A 15,769-nucleotide genomic window follows, 5' to 3' on the forward strand; every position below is an offset into this window, starting at 1 on the left:
TTTATTTTCACATTTTTTTGGGGGGGGGGTTTGGGGGGGTCCCCCCAACCCCCTTTTTTTCTAAAAACCCCTTTTTTTCCCTAAACTACAACCTAAAATATATATATATAAATAAATAAAAAAATCGACCATTTGGCTTTCGACCAAATTACGTCGACCAAATGTCTTTCGACGAAATGTCCGGACAGCGGCAGCTGGTCTGTGTCAGTAATGGCAATTTGATTTTGCCATTTTCACAACTCCCTAATAAATGAACAAAATGTTCCATTTGTAGGCACAGTTACATGCTATGGTATGTATACCATGCTTAATAACCACCATAGGAGGCTCAGAGCACCATCCGCATTCTTACGTACAAAACATGTGAGGAAATAATCAGATCTTTTGCTCTGCAGGAGTCAGGCTTCTTTAAAGCCTGACAAAGTGGCAGAGTGCCATTGTAAACTGAGGCATGATGAAACCATGCCCAAGAACCCAGGCAGGTTAAACCCTTCCACTCATGCCCCTAGGCCCCAGACAGGGCAGCTGGCATGGATTATGGACACTTTTAACATAGGGTGGTTTTTCAACCTTATCTCCTCTGGGAGCAAAGCGCTGGACAGGGTTTCCTGTACGTTTTTGAGGTTCGCAGGGATCTATGTGTGGATGTTTCTTGGTGTGAAAAGCATGACACCTTTTGGGGTGACACCAGGCTCTTCTGGGAGTTAATTTGCATAATCTCTACTTTCTATTTTATGTGACATGGGCTGCAGTTACATTGTTCTGTTAATAGAGGGCAACACACAGGTCATAGTTCCAAACAGGGGTGCACAGTCTGCTTGCTAGCTTACATTTACAGTTCTATTTGGGATTCACCGCCTTTTCATAAACTGAGTACTCTTCCGGAGTATTTCTAACTTATGTAGGTGTTTTGGGGGTGTTACGTGCCTTTGTATGACTGCTGCAAACCACTTGATATTAGACATTGATTGGAAACGACATAAAAAATCCTGACACATATTGTAAGCGGACATAAAATGACCTATATTAGCTAATATAAGTAAACAGACATCACTCCCCCCTCCCCACAAAAAGGGATGTATGCGTACACAAAAAATAAAAATGAAAAACAAGCAACTACTGCAGTTAAAATCTAAAAATGTAAATTCAGTTACATGATCATGACTCGGAAGGGGAAGTTAAAAAGTAAAAAAACACACGGTAGGAGAGAGGTTAGCTTTACATGCCATGAGGGAGGAAGAGGTCTTCCAAGCACTGTTGTGTATGTTGGTCAATCCCTCTGAAACGCAAAAGGGATGTGCACATAGAAATCAAAGCAGAGTCATCCAGAGAGACTATTTAATTCTTTTTTTTTCAAATTCTCAAAAGGAAGCTGCTATCAAATTGAACTATTCATCACAGCCACTGCTAGGAAATCTATGTGCATAAAATGACAATACACCCAAAGGAAAACAAAATATAGCTATAACATGTCAGATTACTAAATTCAGAGTCCAGCCTACTAACCATTAGACCATGGAACCTAAATACTTCCGCAAATGCTGAACTTCATTATGCCAAAACAGAGGCAGTCAGAAACAATATTTAATATTGCTTAATCATATGCCTCAAGAGGAAGAATTTGATCTACATGCTCTATAAAGCACAGAGATTGCTATAGCACAACGTCAATCGACAACATCGCTGTGTTTGTATGATATCAGTCAATTGGGACTATGAATCTGTAAAAATTGTAAATGTGCTCTATATTGCCATTTCTGATTCATCGCTCTCAGGTGCATCTTGCAAGGGTTCCATGGTGTAATGGTTAGCACTTTGGACTTTGAATCCAATGATCCGAGTTCAAGTCTCGGTGGGACCGTTATCTTGCTCTTACACTCCATTTTCCAATTTCTCAAATTACAATTCAACAGAGTTAATATTCAGAAGTTCAGTCGACTCTCTCTGCACGACATTACATTTAAATGCACTTTGGTGCCTGATACCAATACAGTGATGCAACTACATATCGTTATTGTACAATCCCTAAGGTCAATCAGAGTGGGCACCCAGATATCTCTCAGAAACATTTTCCACAGATGAATAATGTCCAACCTTAACTCTATGAAAAGAAAAAATGTACACACTATGTGCAGTAGATTCTCTGCTCACTGGAACATGCAGAAACAACATTGATGTGAAAAGATTGGAAAAAGCCCTATTTTATTAACATTAAAAAATGTTATACAATTATTTTGGTGAATCATATTCACTTTCACAATCATTCCTATGTTTCAAGCAATTTGATGGTCTTATTAAATGTGTAAAAAATGTAATTCTTTGAGTTGACAAACTGTATGGAGAGCAAACTTTTTATAACTTACAAGAGTTATGAGTTCTAGAAAGTAGTGCATTTACTGATCAAGTGCCCTTGTTTAAATGTACTTACTTTATTTGGATCACACCTTTCTCGAAAGAAGAAATAAACTCTAAATTATCAGGAAACAATTCAACTGATTTTAGGGGCCTCCTGGGCTTTCAATGTAAATCGCTGAGATCAAAAGCCAGTTTAATAGCCATTATACCTTGGAGCTTTGGAGATATGAGAGTGGGCAGTTTCTTTGTGGCAAAAGAGAGTCATCCCCAGAAACTATTAATATTCTTTGGTCAAAGAAGACTGCCATCAAAGTGGGCTGTAAAGCAAAGCTATTGCTGTTATATCTATCTGCAAATGAAAGGCAACTCTAAAAGAGAAGCAGCCCCAAGTTCCCACCGAGACTTGAACTCGGATCGCTGGATTCAGAGTCCAGAGTGCTAACCATTACACCATGGAACCCACATATTCAGTAGCCTGATGCACTTCATTCTGGAAAAACAGAGCACATCAGAGAAAATATGTAATATTCCTATATCATTAGACTCCAGAGGAAGAATTTGATCCAAATGAGACATGAAGCCAATACTTTGCGATTGCACAGCATCCAACAGCAACAGTGCTGCTTCGATATAATATCAGTAAACGGTTACTATAGGTCAGTAAAAACCTTGACTGTGCCCTATATTCTCATTGCCCTTATGAAGCTCTGCTCAACAAGGGTTCCATGGTGTAATGGTTAGCACTTTGGACTTTGAATCCAGCGATCCGAGTTCAAGTCTCGGTGGAACCTCTCTCTTGCTCTAACACACTTTGTCTCCTTGTTGTCTTAAATTATAGGCCAAAGATAGTAATATTCATAAGGTTAGTGGTGTAGGGTATTCATTTTCGCTCTCACTCTCTGGCATAACTTTTCATAAAAATCCACTTTTGTGCCTAGCACCTTAACCTTTATGCATTTTTTTAAAATGTATGAACAGTGAGGTCATTCTGAGTCGATGGGCAGATCTGCATCGGAAACATACATAAAAGATTTGAAATTTTCAAACTTAACTCAATGTTAAGAAACATGCTCAATCTGTGACCCAATGGATTCTCTTTTTACTTGAAGATGCAGCAACAACATTAATAATACCATTTTGGGAAAAGCAGCTCTATTGTATCGCCATTCTCTTTCAAAATTGTTAAAGGGTTAATCCTATGAAAAGCGACCACATTCAGAATCAATGATATTAATCAAGCGTCTTAACAGTCTTTACATGTTTGTAAAATGAAGGTATCAGTTTGAGATGAAAAATAGAACGAAGAACACACTTTTCTTAATTCACAAAAGGCCTGAGGTGTATAAATACTGTTTGTACCGACCAAGGGCCCATTCGTGAATGTACTTACTTTAGTTGGATCATACCTTTCTTCAAAGAAGACATCCACAATAAACGATAAGGGAAAGGTTCGACTGATGGTAAACTCTTACAGAGATTTGAATGCAAATTATTGGATTCAACCTCCAGGGTGCTACCATTACACCATGGGTCTTTCACACCACAGAAAGTGGTGGGTTTCATTGTGGCTAAAGAGCGTCATCCATGGAAAATCTTTCTTTTTTCAAATGCACCCAGGGAATAATGCTATGAAAGTGGGCGACACAGCAGCGTCATTGCTATTAAAACAAGACACTGAGAGGAAAACAAACACAGTAATTCCCAAGGTCCCACCGAGATTTGAACTCGGATCGCTGGATTCAGAGTCCAGAGTGCTAACCATTACACCATGGAACCTACATACTTAGTGACATGATGAACGTCATTGCAGCAAAAAAAGAGCCTTTTAGAGAATGTATGCAATATTCTTTTATCTTATGCCTCCAGAGGAAGAATCCTATCCAAATGAGCTGTAAAGCAAAGAGTTTGCTATTGCGCAACAACCAACTAAACAGTTCCACATTTGCATAATATCCGTGGGCTAGGAATATGAGTTTGTTAAAATGATGCATGAGATCTCGATTCTCATTTCTGTTACAACTCTGTCAGGTTGCACCAGCAAGGGGCCCATGGTGTAATGGTTAGCAAAGAACATTACTGAAGGGCCCCTCGGCCAGCCAGAAAGCCAAAATGGAGAGAACGGGCATGAACTGGTTGTGAATGAGCTTCAAAATGCGTTCACAGGTAATTGAACTGGTGATCTCCTCAGTTTATACACCTGGAACTCCTGTCAATAGCAACAGTCGGCAGCTGGGTTGCCAGACATTTCGTCGAAAAAAATTTGTCGACAGGACAATTGGTCGAAACCATTTGGTCGAAAACCAAATGGTCGAATTGCTTTGTTTTTTATTTTCACATTTTTTTTGGGGGGGGGTTTGGGGGGGTCCCCCCAACCCCCTTTTTTTCTAAAACCCCCTTTTTTTCCCTAAATTACAACCTAAAAAATATATATATAAATAAATAAAAAACCGACCATTTGGCTTTCGACCAAATTACGTCGACCAAATGTCTTTCGACGAAATGTCCGGACAGCGGCAGCTGGTCTGTGTCAGTAATGGCAATTTGATTTTGCCATTTTCACAACTCCCTAATAAATGAACAAAATGTTCCATTTGTAGGCACAGTTACATGCTATGGTATGTATACCATGCTTAATAACCACCATAGGAGGCTCAGAGCACCATCCGCATTCTTACGTACAAAACATGTAAGGAAATAATCAGATCTTTTGCTCTGCAGGAGTCAGGCTTCTTTAAAGCCTGACAAAGTGGCAGAGTGCCATTGTAAACTGAGGCATGATGAAACCATGCCCAAGAACCCAGGCAGGTTAAACCCTTCCACTCATGCCCCTAGGCCCACGGCCACGAACGACCAGGTTCTATAGACAGGGCAGCTGGCATGGATTATGGACACTTTTAACATAGAGTGGTTTTTCAACCTTATCTCCTCTGGGAGCAAAGCGCTGGACAGGGTTTCCTGTACGTTTTTGAGGTTCGCAGGGATCTATGTGTGGATGTTTCTTGGTGTGAAAAGCATGACACCTTTTGGGGTGACACCAGGCTCTTCTGGGAGTTAATTTGCATAATCTCTACTTTCTATTTTATGTGACATGGGCTGCAGTTACATTGTTCTGTTAATAGAGGGCAACACACAGGTCATAGTTCCAAACAGGGGTGCACAGTCTGCTTGCTAGCTTACATTTACAGTTCTATTTGGGATTCACCGCCTTTTCATAAACTGAGTACTCTTCCGGAGTATTTCTAACTTATGTAGGTGTTTTGGGGGTGTTACGTGCCTTTGTATGACTGCTGCAAACCACTTGATATTAGACATTGATTGGAAACGACATAAAAAATCCTGACACATATTGTAAGCGGACATAAAATGACCTATATTAGCTAATATAAGTAAACAGACATCACTCCCCCCTCCCCACAAAAAGGGATGTATGCGTACACAAAAAATAAAAATGAAAAACAAGCAACTACTGCAGTTAAAATCTAAAAATGTAAATTCAGTTACATGATCATGACTCGGAAGGGGAAGTTAAAAAGTAAAAAAACACACGGTAGGAGAGAGGTTAGCTTTACATGCCATGAGGGAGGAAGAGGTCTTCCAAGCACTGTTGTGTATGTTGGTCAATCCCTCTGAAACGCAAAAGGGATGTGCACATAGAAATCAAAGCAGAGTCATCCAGAGAGACTATTTAATTCTTTTTTTTTCAAATTCTCAAAAGGAAGCTGCTATCAAATTGAACTATTCATCACAGCCACTGCTAGGAAATCTATGTGCATAAAATGACAATACACCCAAAGGAAAACAGAATATAGCTATAACATGTCAGATTACTAAATTCAGAGTCCAGCCTACTAACCATTAGACCATGGAACCTAAATACTTCCGCAAATGCTGAACTTCATTATGCCAAAAGAGAGGCAGTCAGAAACAATATTTAATATTGCTTAATCATATGCCTCAAGAGGAAGAATTTGATCTACATGCTCTATAAAGCACAGAGATTGCTATAGCACAACGTCAATCGACAACATCGCTGTGTTTGTATGATATCAGTCAATTGGGACTATGAATCTGTAAAAATTGTAAATGTGCTCTATATTGCCATTTCTGATTCAACGCTCTCAGGTGCATCTTGCAAGGGTTCCATGGTGTAATGGTTAGCACTTTGGACTTTGAATCCAACGATCCGAGTTCAAGTCTCGGTGGGACTGTTATCTTGCTCTTACACTCCATTTTCTAATTTCTCAAATTACAATTCAACAGAGTTAATATTCAGAAGTTCAGTCGACTCTCTCTGCACGACATTACATTTAAATGCACTTTGGTGCCTGATACCAATACAGTGATGCAACTACATATCGTTAATGTACAATCCCTAAGGTCAATCAGAGTGGGCACCCAGATATCTCTCAGAAACATTTTCCACAGATGAATAATGTCCAACCTTAACTCTATGAAAAGAAAAAATGTACACACTATGTGCAGTAGATTCTCTGCTCACTGGAACATGCAGAAACAACATTGATGTGAAAAGATTGGAAAAAGCCCTATTTTATTAACATTAAAAAATGTTATACAATTATTTTGGTGAATCATATTCACTTTCACAATCATTCCTATGTTTCAAGCAATTTGATGGTCTTATTAAATGTGTAAAAAATGTAATTCTTTGAGTTGACAAACTGTATGGAGAGCAAACTTTTTATAACTTACAAGAGTTATGAGTTCTAGAAAGTAGTGCATTTACTGATCAAGTGCCCTTGTTTAAATGTACTTACTTTATTTGGATCACACCTTTCTCGAAAGAAGAAATAAACTCTAAATTATCAGGAAACAATTCAACTGATTTTAGGGGCCTCCTGGGCTTTCAATGCAAATCGCTGAGATCAAAAGCCAGTTTAATAGCCATTATACCTTGGAGCTTTGGAGATATGAGAGTGGGCAGTTTCTTTGTGGCAAAAGAGAGTCATCCCCAGAAACTATTAATATTCTTTGGTCAAAGAAGACTGCCATCAAAGTGGGCTGTAAAGCAAAGCTATTGCTGTTATATCTATCTGCAAATGAAAGGCAACTCTAAAAGAGAAGCAGCCCCAAGGTCCCACCGAGACTTGAACTCGGATCGCTGGATTCAGAGTCCAGAGTGCTAACCATTACACCATGGAACCCACATATTCAGTAGCATGATGCACTTCATTCTGGAAAAACAGAGCACATCAGAGAAAATATGTAATATTCCTATATCATTAGACTCCAGAGGAAGAATTTGATCCAAATGAGACATGAAGCCAATACTTTGCGATTGCACAGCATCCAACAGCAACAGTGCTGCTTCGATATAATATCAGTAAACGGTTACTATAGGTCAGTAAAAATCTTGACTGTGCCCTATATTCTCATTGCCCTTATGAAGCTCTGCTCAACAAGGGTTCCATGGTGTAATGGTTAGCACTTTGGACTTTGAATCCAGCGATCCGAGTTCAAGTCTCAGTGGAACCTCTCTCTTGCTCTAACACACTTTGTCTCCTTGTTGTCTTAAATTATAGGCCAAAGATAGTAATATTCATAAGGTTAGTGGTGTAGGGTATTCATTTTCGCTCTCACTCTCTGGCATAACTTTTCATAAAAATCCACTTTTGTGCCTAGCACCTTAACCTTTATGCATTTTTTTTAAATGTATGAACAGTGAGGTCATTCTGAGTCGATGGGCAGATCTGCATCGGAAACATACATAAAAGATTTGAAATTTTCAAACTTAACTCAATGTTAAGAAACATGCTCAATCTGTGACCCAATGGATTCTCTTTTTACTTGAAGATGCAGCAACAACATTAATAATACCATTTTGGGAAAAGCAGCTCTATTGTATCGCCATTCTCTTTCAAAATTGTTAAAGGGTTAATCCTATGAAAAGCGACCACATTCAGAATCAATGATATTAATCAAGCGTCTTAACAGTCTTTACATGTTTGTAAAATGAAGGTATCAGTTTGAGATGAAAAATAGAACGAAGAACACACTTTTCTTAATTCACAAAAGGCCTGAGGTGTATAAATACTGTTTGTACCGACCAAGGGCCCATTCGTGAATGTACTTACTTTAGTTGGATCATACCTTTCTTCAAAGAAGACATCCACAATAAACGATAAGGGAAAGGTTCGACTGATGGTAAACTCTTACAGAGATTTGAATGCAAATTATTGGATTCAACCTCCAGGGTGCTACCATTACACCATGGGTCTTTCACACCACAGAAAGTGGTGGGTTTCATTGTGGCTAAAGAGCGTCATCCATGGAAAATCTTTCTTTTTTCAAATGCACCCAGGGAATAATGCTATGAAAGTGGGCGACACAGAAGCGTCATTGCTATTAAAACAAGACACTGAGAGGAAAACAAACACAGTAATTCCCAAGGTCCCACCGAGATTTGAACTCGGATCGCTGGATTCAGAGTCCAGAGTGCTAACCATTACACCATGGAACCTACATACTTAGTGACATGATGAACGTCATTGCAGCAAAAAAAGAGCCTTTTAGAGAATGTATGCAATATTCTTTTATCTTATGCCTCCAGAGGAAGAATCCTATCCAAATGAGCTGTAAAGCAAAGAGTTTGATATTGCGCAACAACCAACTAAACAGTTCCACATTTGCATAATATCCGTGGGCTAGGAATATGAGTTTGTTAAAATGATGCATGAGATCTCGATTCTCATTTCTGTTACAACTCTGTCAGGTTGCACCAGCAAGGGGCCCATGGTGTAATGGTTAGCAAAGAACATTACTGAAGGGCCCCTCGGCCAGCCAGAAAGCCAAAATGGAGAGAACGGGCATGAACTGGTTGTGAATGAGCTTCAAAATGCGTTCACAGGTAATTGAACTGGTGATCTCCTCAGTTTATACACCTGGAACTCCTGTCAATAGCAACAGTCGGCAGCTGGGTTGCCAGACATTTCGTCGAAAAAAATTTGTCGACAGGACAATTGGTCGAAACCATTTGGTCGAAAACCAAATGGTCGAATTGCTTTGTTTTTTATTTTCACATTTTTTTTGGGGGGGGGGTTTGGGGGGTTCCCCCCAACCCCCTTTTTTTCTAAAAACCCCTTTTTTTCCCTAAACTACAACCTAAAAAATATATATATAAATAAATAAAAAACGACCATTTGGCTTTCGACCAAATTACGTCGACCAAATGTCTTTCGACGAAATGTCCGGACAGCGGCAGCTGGTCTGTGTCAGTAATGGCAATTTGATTTTGCCATTTTCACAACTCCCTAATAAATGAACAAAATGTTCCATTTGTAGGCACAGTTACATGCTATGGTATGTATACCATGCTTAATAACCACCATAGGAGGCTCAGAGCACCATCCGCATTCTTACGTACAAAACATGTAAGGAAATAATCAGATCTTTTGCTCTGCAGGAGTCAGGCTTCTTTAAAACCTGACAAAGTGGCAGAGTGCCATTGTAAACTGAGGCATGATGAAACCATGCCCAAGAACCCAGGCAGGTTAAACCCTTCCACTCATGCCCCTAGGCCCACGGCCACGAACGACCAGGTTCTATAGACAGGGCAGCTGGCATGGATTATGGACACTTTTAACATAGAGTGGTTTTTCAACCTTATCTCCTCTGGGAGCAAAGCGCTGGACAGGGTTTCCTGTACGTTTTTGAGGTTCGCAGGGATCTATGTGTGGATGTTTCTTGGTGTGAAAAGCATGACACCTTTTGGGGTGACACCAGGCTCTTCTGGGAGTTAATTTGCATAATCTCTACTTTCTATTTTATGTGACATGGGCTGCAGTTACATTGTTCTGTTAATAGAGGGCAACACACAGGTCATAGTTCCAAACAGGGGTGCACAGTCTGCTTGCTAGCTTACATTTACAGTTCTATTTGGGATTCACCGCCTTTTCATAAACTGAGTACTCTTCCGGAGTATTTCTAACTTATGTAGGTGTTTTGGGGGTGTTACGTGCCTTTGTATGACTGCTGCAAACCACTTGATATTAGACATTGATTGGAAACGACATAAAAAATCCTGACACATATTGTAAGCGGACATAAAATGACCTATATTAGCTAATATAAGTAAACAGACATCACTCCCCCCTCCCCACAAAAAGGGATGTATGCGTACACAAAAAATAAAAATGAAAAACAAGCAACTACTGCAGTTAAAATCTAAAAATGTAAATTCAGTTACATGATCATGACTCGGAAGGGGAAGTTAAAAAGTAAAAAAACACACGGTAGGAGAGAGGTTAGCTTTACATGCCATGAGGGAGGAAGAGGTCTTCCAAGCACTGTTGTGTATGTTGGTCAATCCCTCTGAAACGCAAAAGGGATGTGCACATAGAAATCAAAGCAGAGTCATCCAGAGAGACTATTTAATTCTTTTTTTTTCAAATTCTCAAAAGGAAGCTGCTATCAAATTGAACTATTCATCACAGCCACTGCTAGGAAATCTATGTGCATAAAATGACAATACACCCAAAGGAAAACAAAATATAGCTATAACATGTCAGATTACTAAATTCAGAGTCCAGCCTACTAACCATTAGACCATGGAACCTAAATACTTCCGCAAATGCTGAACTTCATTATGCCAAAACAGAGGCAGTCAGAAACAATATTTAATATTGCTTAATCATATGCCTCAAGAGGAAGAATTTGATCTACATGCTCTATAAAGCACAGAGATTGCTATAGCACAATGTCAATCGACAACATCGCTGTGTTTGTATGATATCAGTCAATTGGGACTATGAATCTGTAAAAATTGTAAATGTGCTCTATATTGCCATTTCTGATTCAACGCTCTCAGGTGCATCTTGCAAGGGTTCCATGGTGTAATGGTTAGCACTTTGGACTTTGAATCCAACGATCCGAGTTCAAGTCTCGGTGGGACCGTTATCTTGCTCTTACACTCCATTTTCTAATTTCTCAAATTACAATTCAACAGAGTTAATATTCAGAAGTTCAGTCGACTCTCTCTGCACGACATTACATTTAAATGCACTTTGGTGCCTGATACCAATACAGTGATGCAACTACATATCGTTAATGTACAATCCCTAAGGTCAATCAGAGTGGGCACCCAGATATCTCTCAGAAACATTTTCCACAGATGAATAATGTCCAACCTTAACTCTATGAAAAGAAAAAATGTACACACTATGTGCAGTAGATTCTCTGCTCACTGGAACATGCAGAAACAACATTGATGTGAAAAGATTGGAAAAAGCCCTATTTTATTAACATTAAAAAATGTTATACAATTATTTTGGTGAATCATATTCACTTTCACAATCATTCCTATGTTTCAAGCAATTTGATGGTCTTATTAAATGTGTAAAAAATGTAATTCTTTGAGTTGACAAACTGTATGGAGAGCAAACTTTTTATAACTTACAAGAGTTATGAGTTCTAGAAAGTAGTGCATTTACTGATCAAGTGCCCTTGTTTAAATGTACTTACTTTATTTGGATCACACCTTTCTCGAAAGAAGAAATAAACTCTAAATTATCAGGAAACAATTCAACTGATTTTAGGGGCCTCCTGGGCTTTCAATGCAAATCGCTGAGATCAAAAGCCAGTTTAATAGCCATTATACCTTGGAGCTTTGGAGATATGAGAGTGGGCAGTTTCTTTGTGGCAAAATAGAGTCATCCCCAGAAACTATTAATATTCTTTGGTCAAAGAAGACTGCCATCAAAGTGGGCTGTAAAGCAAAGCTATTGCTGTTATATCTATCTGCAAATGAAAGGCAACTCTAAAAGAGAAGCAGCCCCAAGGTCCCACCGAGACTTGAACTCGGATCGCTGGATTCAGAGTCCAGAGTGCTAACCATTACACCATGGAACCCACATATTCAGTAGCATGATGCACTTCATTCTGGAAAAACAGAGCACATCAGAGAAAATATGTAATATTCCTATATCATTAGACTCCAGAGGAAGAATTTGGTCCAAATGAGACATGAAGCCAATACTTTGCGATTGCACAGCATCCAACAGCAACAGTGCTGCTTCGATATAATATCAGTAAACGGTTACTATAGGTCAGTAAAAATCTTGACTGTGCCCTATATTCTCATTGCCCTTATGAAGCTCTGCTCAACAAGGGTTCCATGGTGTAATGGTTAGCACTTTGGACTTTGAATCCAGCGATCCAAGTTCAAGTCTCGGTGGAACCTCTCTCTTGCTCTAACACACTTTGTCTCCTTGTTGTCTTAAATTATAGGCCAAAGATAGTAATATTCATAAGGTTAGTGGTGTAGGGTATTCATTTTCGCTCTCACTCTCTGGCATAACTTTTCATAAAAATCCACTTTTGTGCCTAGCACCTTAACCTTTATGCATTTTTTTTAAATGTATGAACAGTGAGGTCATTCTGAGTCGATGGGCAGATCTGCATCGGAAACATACATAAAAGATTTGAAATTTTCAAACTTAACTCAATGTTAAGAAACATGCTCAATCTGTGACCCAATGGATTCTCTTTTTACTTGAAGATGCAGCAACAACATTAATAATACCATTTTGGGAAAAGCAGCTCTATTGTATCGCCATTCTCTTTCAAAATTGTTAAAGGGTTAATCCTATGAAAAGCGACCACATTCAGAATCAATGATATTAATCAAGCGTCTTAACAGTCTTTAAATGTTTGTAAAATGAAGGTATCAGTTTGAGATGAAAAATAGAACGAAGAACACACTTTTCTTAATTCACAAAAGGCCTGAGGTGTATAAATACTGTTTGTACCGACCAAGGGCCCATTCGTGAATGTACTTACTTTAGTTGGATCATACCTTTCTTCAAAGAAGACATCCACAATAAACGATAAGGGAAAGGTTTGACTGATGGTAAACTCTTACAGAGATTTGAATGCAAATTATTGGATTCAACCTCCAGGGTGCTACCATTACACCATAGGTCTTTCACACCACAGAAAGTGGTGGGTTTCATTGTGGCTAAAGAGCGTCATCCATGGAAAATCTTTCTTTTTTCAAATGCACCCAGGGAATAATGCTATGAAAGTGGGCGACACAGCAGCGTCATTGCTATTAAAACAAGACACTGAGAGGAAAACAAACACAGTAATTCCCAAGGTCCCACCGAGATTTGAACTCGGATCGCTGGATTCAGAGTCCAGAGTGCTAACCATTACACCATGGAACCTACATACTTAGTGACATGATGAACGTCATTGCAGCAAAAAAAGAGCCTTTTAGAGAATGTATGCAATATTCTTTTATCTTATGCCTCCAGAGGAAGAATCCTATCCAAATGAGCTGTAAAGCAAAGAGTTTGCTATTGCGCAACAACCAACTAAACAGTTCCACATTTGCATAATATCCGTGGGCTAGGAATATGAGTTTGTTAAAATGATGCATGAGATCTCGATTCTCATTTCTGTTACAACTCTGTCAGGTTGCACCAGCAAGGGGCCCATGGTGTAATGGTTAGCAAAGAACATTACTGAAGGGCCCCTCGGCCAGCCAGAAAGCCAAAATGGAGAGAACGGGCATGAACTGGTTGTGAATGAGCTTCAAAATGCGTTCACAGGTAATTGAACTGGTGATCTCCTCAGTTTATACACCTGGAACTCCTGTCAATAGCAACAGTCGGCAGCTGGGTTGCCAGACATTTCGTCAAAAAAAATTTGTCGACAGGACAATTGGTCGAAACCATTTGGTCGAAAACCAAATGGTCGAATTGCTTTGTTTTTTATTTTCACATTTTTTTTTGGGGGGGGGTTTGGGGGGGTCCCCCCAACCCCCTTTTTTTCTAAAAAACCCTTTTTTTCCCTAAACTACAACCTAAAAAATATATATATAAATAAATAAAAAAATCGACCATTTGGCTTTCGACCAAATTACGTCGACCAAATGTCTTTCGACGAAATGTCTTTCGACGAAATGTCCGGACAGCGGCAGCTGGTCTGTGTCAGTAATGGCAATTTGATTTTGCCATTTTCACAACTCCCTAATAAATGAACAAAATGTTCCATTTGTAGGCACAGTTACATGCTATGGTATGTATACCATGCTTAATAACCACCATAGGAGGCTCAGAGCACCATCCGCATTCTTACGTACAAAACATGTAAGGAAATAATCAGATCTTTTGCTCTGCAGGAGTCAGGCTTCTTTAAAGCCTGACAAAGTGGCAGAGTGCCATTGTAAACTGAGGCATGATGAAACCATGCCCAAGAACCCAGGCAGGTTAAACCCTTCCACTCATGCCCCTAGGCCTATAGACAGGGCAGCTGGCATGGATTATGGACACTTTTAACATAGGGTGGTTTTTCAACCTTATCTCCTCTGGGAGCAAATCGCTGGACAGGGTTTCCTGTACGTTTTTGAGGTTCGCAGGGATCTATGTGTGGATGTTTCTTGGTGTGAAAAGCATGACACCTTTTGGGGTGACACCAGGCTCTTCTGGGAGTTAATTTGCATAATCTCTACTTTCTATTTTATGTGACATGGGCTGCAGTTACATTGTTCTGTTAATAGAGGGCAACACACAGGTCATAGTTCCAAACAGGGGTGCACAGTCTGCTTGCTAGCTTACATTTACAGTTCTATTTGGGATTCACCGCCTTTTCATAAACTGAGTACTCTTCCGGAGTATTTCTAACTTATGTAGGTGTTTTGGGGGTGTTACGTGCCTTTGTATGACTGCTGCAAACCACTTGATATTAGACATTGATTGGAAACGACATAAAAAATCCTGACACATATTGTAAGCGGACATAAAATGACCTATATTAGCTAATATAAGTAAACAGACATCACTCCCCCCTCCCCACAAAAAGGGATGTATGCATACACAAAAAATAAAAATGAAAAACAAGCAACTACTGCAGTTAAAATCTAAAAATGTAAATTCAGTTACATGATCATGACTCGGAAGGGGAAGTTAAAAAGTAAAAAAACACACGGTAGGAGAGAGGTTAGCTTTACATGCCATGAGGGAGGAAGAGGTCTTCCAAGCACTGTTGTGTATGTTGGTCAATCCCTCTGAAACGCAAAAGGGATGTGCACATAGAAATCAAAGCAGAGTCATCCAGAGAGACTATTTAATTCTTTTTTTTTCAAATTCTCAAAAGGAAGCTGCTATCAAATTGAACTATTCATCACAGCCACTGCTAGGAAATCTATGTGCATAAAATGACAATACACCCAAAGGAAAACAAAATATAGCTATAACATGTCAGATTACTAAATTCAGAGTCCAGCCTACTAACCATTAGACCATGGAACCTAAATACTTCCGCAAATGCTGAACTTCATTATGCCAAAACAGAGGCAGTCAGAAACAATATTTAATATTGCTTAATCATATGCCTCAAGAGGAAGAATTTGATCTACATGCTCTATAAAGCACAGAGATTGCTATAGCACAATGTC

At 39.3% G+C, this 15,769-nt stretch overlaps 12 non-coding genes across 12 annotated transcripts; 6 read left to right on the plus strand and 6 right to left on the minus strand.

Moving 5' to 3' along the window:
* The first annotated feature begins 1,789 nt into the window (after positions 1-1,789).
* On the plus strand, positions 1,790-1,861 carry TRNAQ-UUG (transfer RNA glutamine (anticodon UUG)). Its single transcript has one exon. It is a non-coding gene; the product is annotated as a tRNA-Gln (tRNA).
* Positions 1,862-2,743: 882 nt separating this feature from the next.
* TRNAQ-CUG (transfer RNA glutamine (anticodon CUG)) lies at positions 2,744-2,815 on the minus strand. The gene has a single exon. It is a non-coding gene; the product is annotated as a tRNA-Gln (tRNA).
* Positions 2,816-3,074: 259 nt separating this feature from the next.
* On the plus strand, positions 3,075-3,146 carry TRNAQ-UUG (transfer RNA glutamine (anticodon UUG)). Its single transcript has one exon. It is a non-coding gene; the product is annotated as a tRNA-Gln (tRNA).
* Positions 3,147-4,059: 913 nt separating this feature from the next.
* On the minus strand, positions 4,060-4,131 carry TRNAQ-CUG (transfer RNA glutamine (anticodon CUG)). Its single transcript has one exon. It is a non-coding gene; the product is annotated as a tRNA-Gln (tRNA).
* Positions 4,132-6,491: 2,360 nt separating this feature from the next.
* On the plus strand, positions 6,492-6,563 carry TRNAQ-UUG (transfer RNA glutamine (anticodon UUG)). Its single transcript has one exon. It is a non-coding gene; the product is annotated as a tRNA-Gln (tRNA).
* Positions 6,564-7,445: 882 nt separating this feature from the next.
* Positions 7,446-7,517, minus strand: TRNAQ-CUG (transfer RNA glutamine (anticodon CUG)). The gene has a single exon. It is a non-coding gene; the product is annotated as a tRNA-Gln (tRNA).
* A 259-nt stretch (positions 7,518-7,776) lies between these two features.
* On the plus strand, positions 7,777-7,848 carry TRNAQ-UUG (transfer RNA glutamine (anticodon UUG)). The gene has a single exon. It is a non-coding gene; the product is annotated as a tRNA-Gln (tRNA).
* A 913-nt stretch (positions 7,849-8,761) lies between these two features.
* Positions 8,762-8,833, minus strand: TRNAQ-CUG (transfer RNA glutamine (anticodon CUG)). Its single transcript has one exon. It is a non-coding gene; the product is annotated as a tRNA-Gln (tRNA).
* Positions 8,834-11,193: 2,360 nt separating this feature from the next.
* TRNAQ-UUG (transfer RNA glutamine (anticodon UUG)) lies at positions 11,194-11,265 on the plus strand. The gene has a single exon. It is a non-coding gene; the product is annotated as a tRNA-Gln (tRNA).
* An 882-nt stretch (positions 11,266-12,147) lies between these two features.
* On the minus strand, positions 12,148-12,219 carry TRNAQ-CUG (transfer RNA glutamine (anticodon CUG)). The gene has a single exon. It is a non-coding gene; the product is annotated as a tRNA-Gln (tRNA).
* Positions 12,220-12,478: 259 nt separating this feature from the next.
* TRNAQ-UUG (transfer RNA glutamine (anticodon UUG)) lies at positions 12,479-12,550 on the plus strand. The gene has a single exon. It is a non-coding gene; the product is annotated as a tRNA-Gln (tRNA).
* A 913-nt stretch (positions 12,551-13,463) lies between these two features.
* Positions 13,464-13,535, minus strand: TRNAQ-CUG (transfer RNA glutamine (anticodon CUG)). Its single transcript has one exon. It is a non-coding gene; the product is annotated as a tRNA-Gln (tRNA).
* Positions 13,536-15,769: the final 2,234 nt, after the last annotated feature.

Source organism: Ambystoma mexicanum, chromosome 5p, assembly GCF_040938575.1.
Source record: "Ambystoma mexicanum isolate Mex_15411 chromosome 5p, UKY_AmexF1_1, whole genome shotgun sequence".
Lineage (NCBI taxonomy): Eukaryota > Metazoa > Chordata > Amphibia > Caudata > Ambystomatidae > Ambystoma > Ambystoma mexicanum.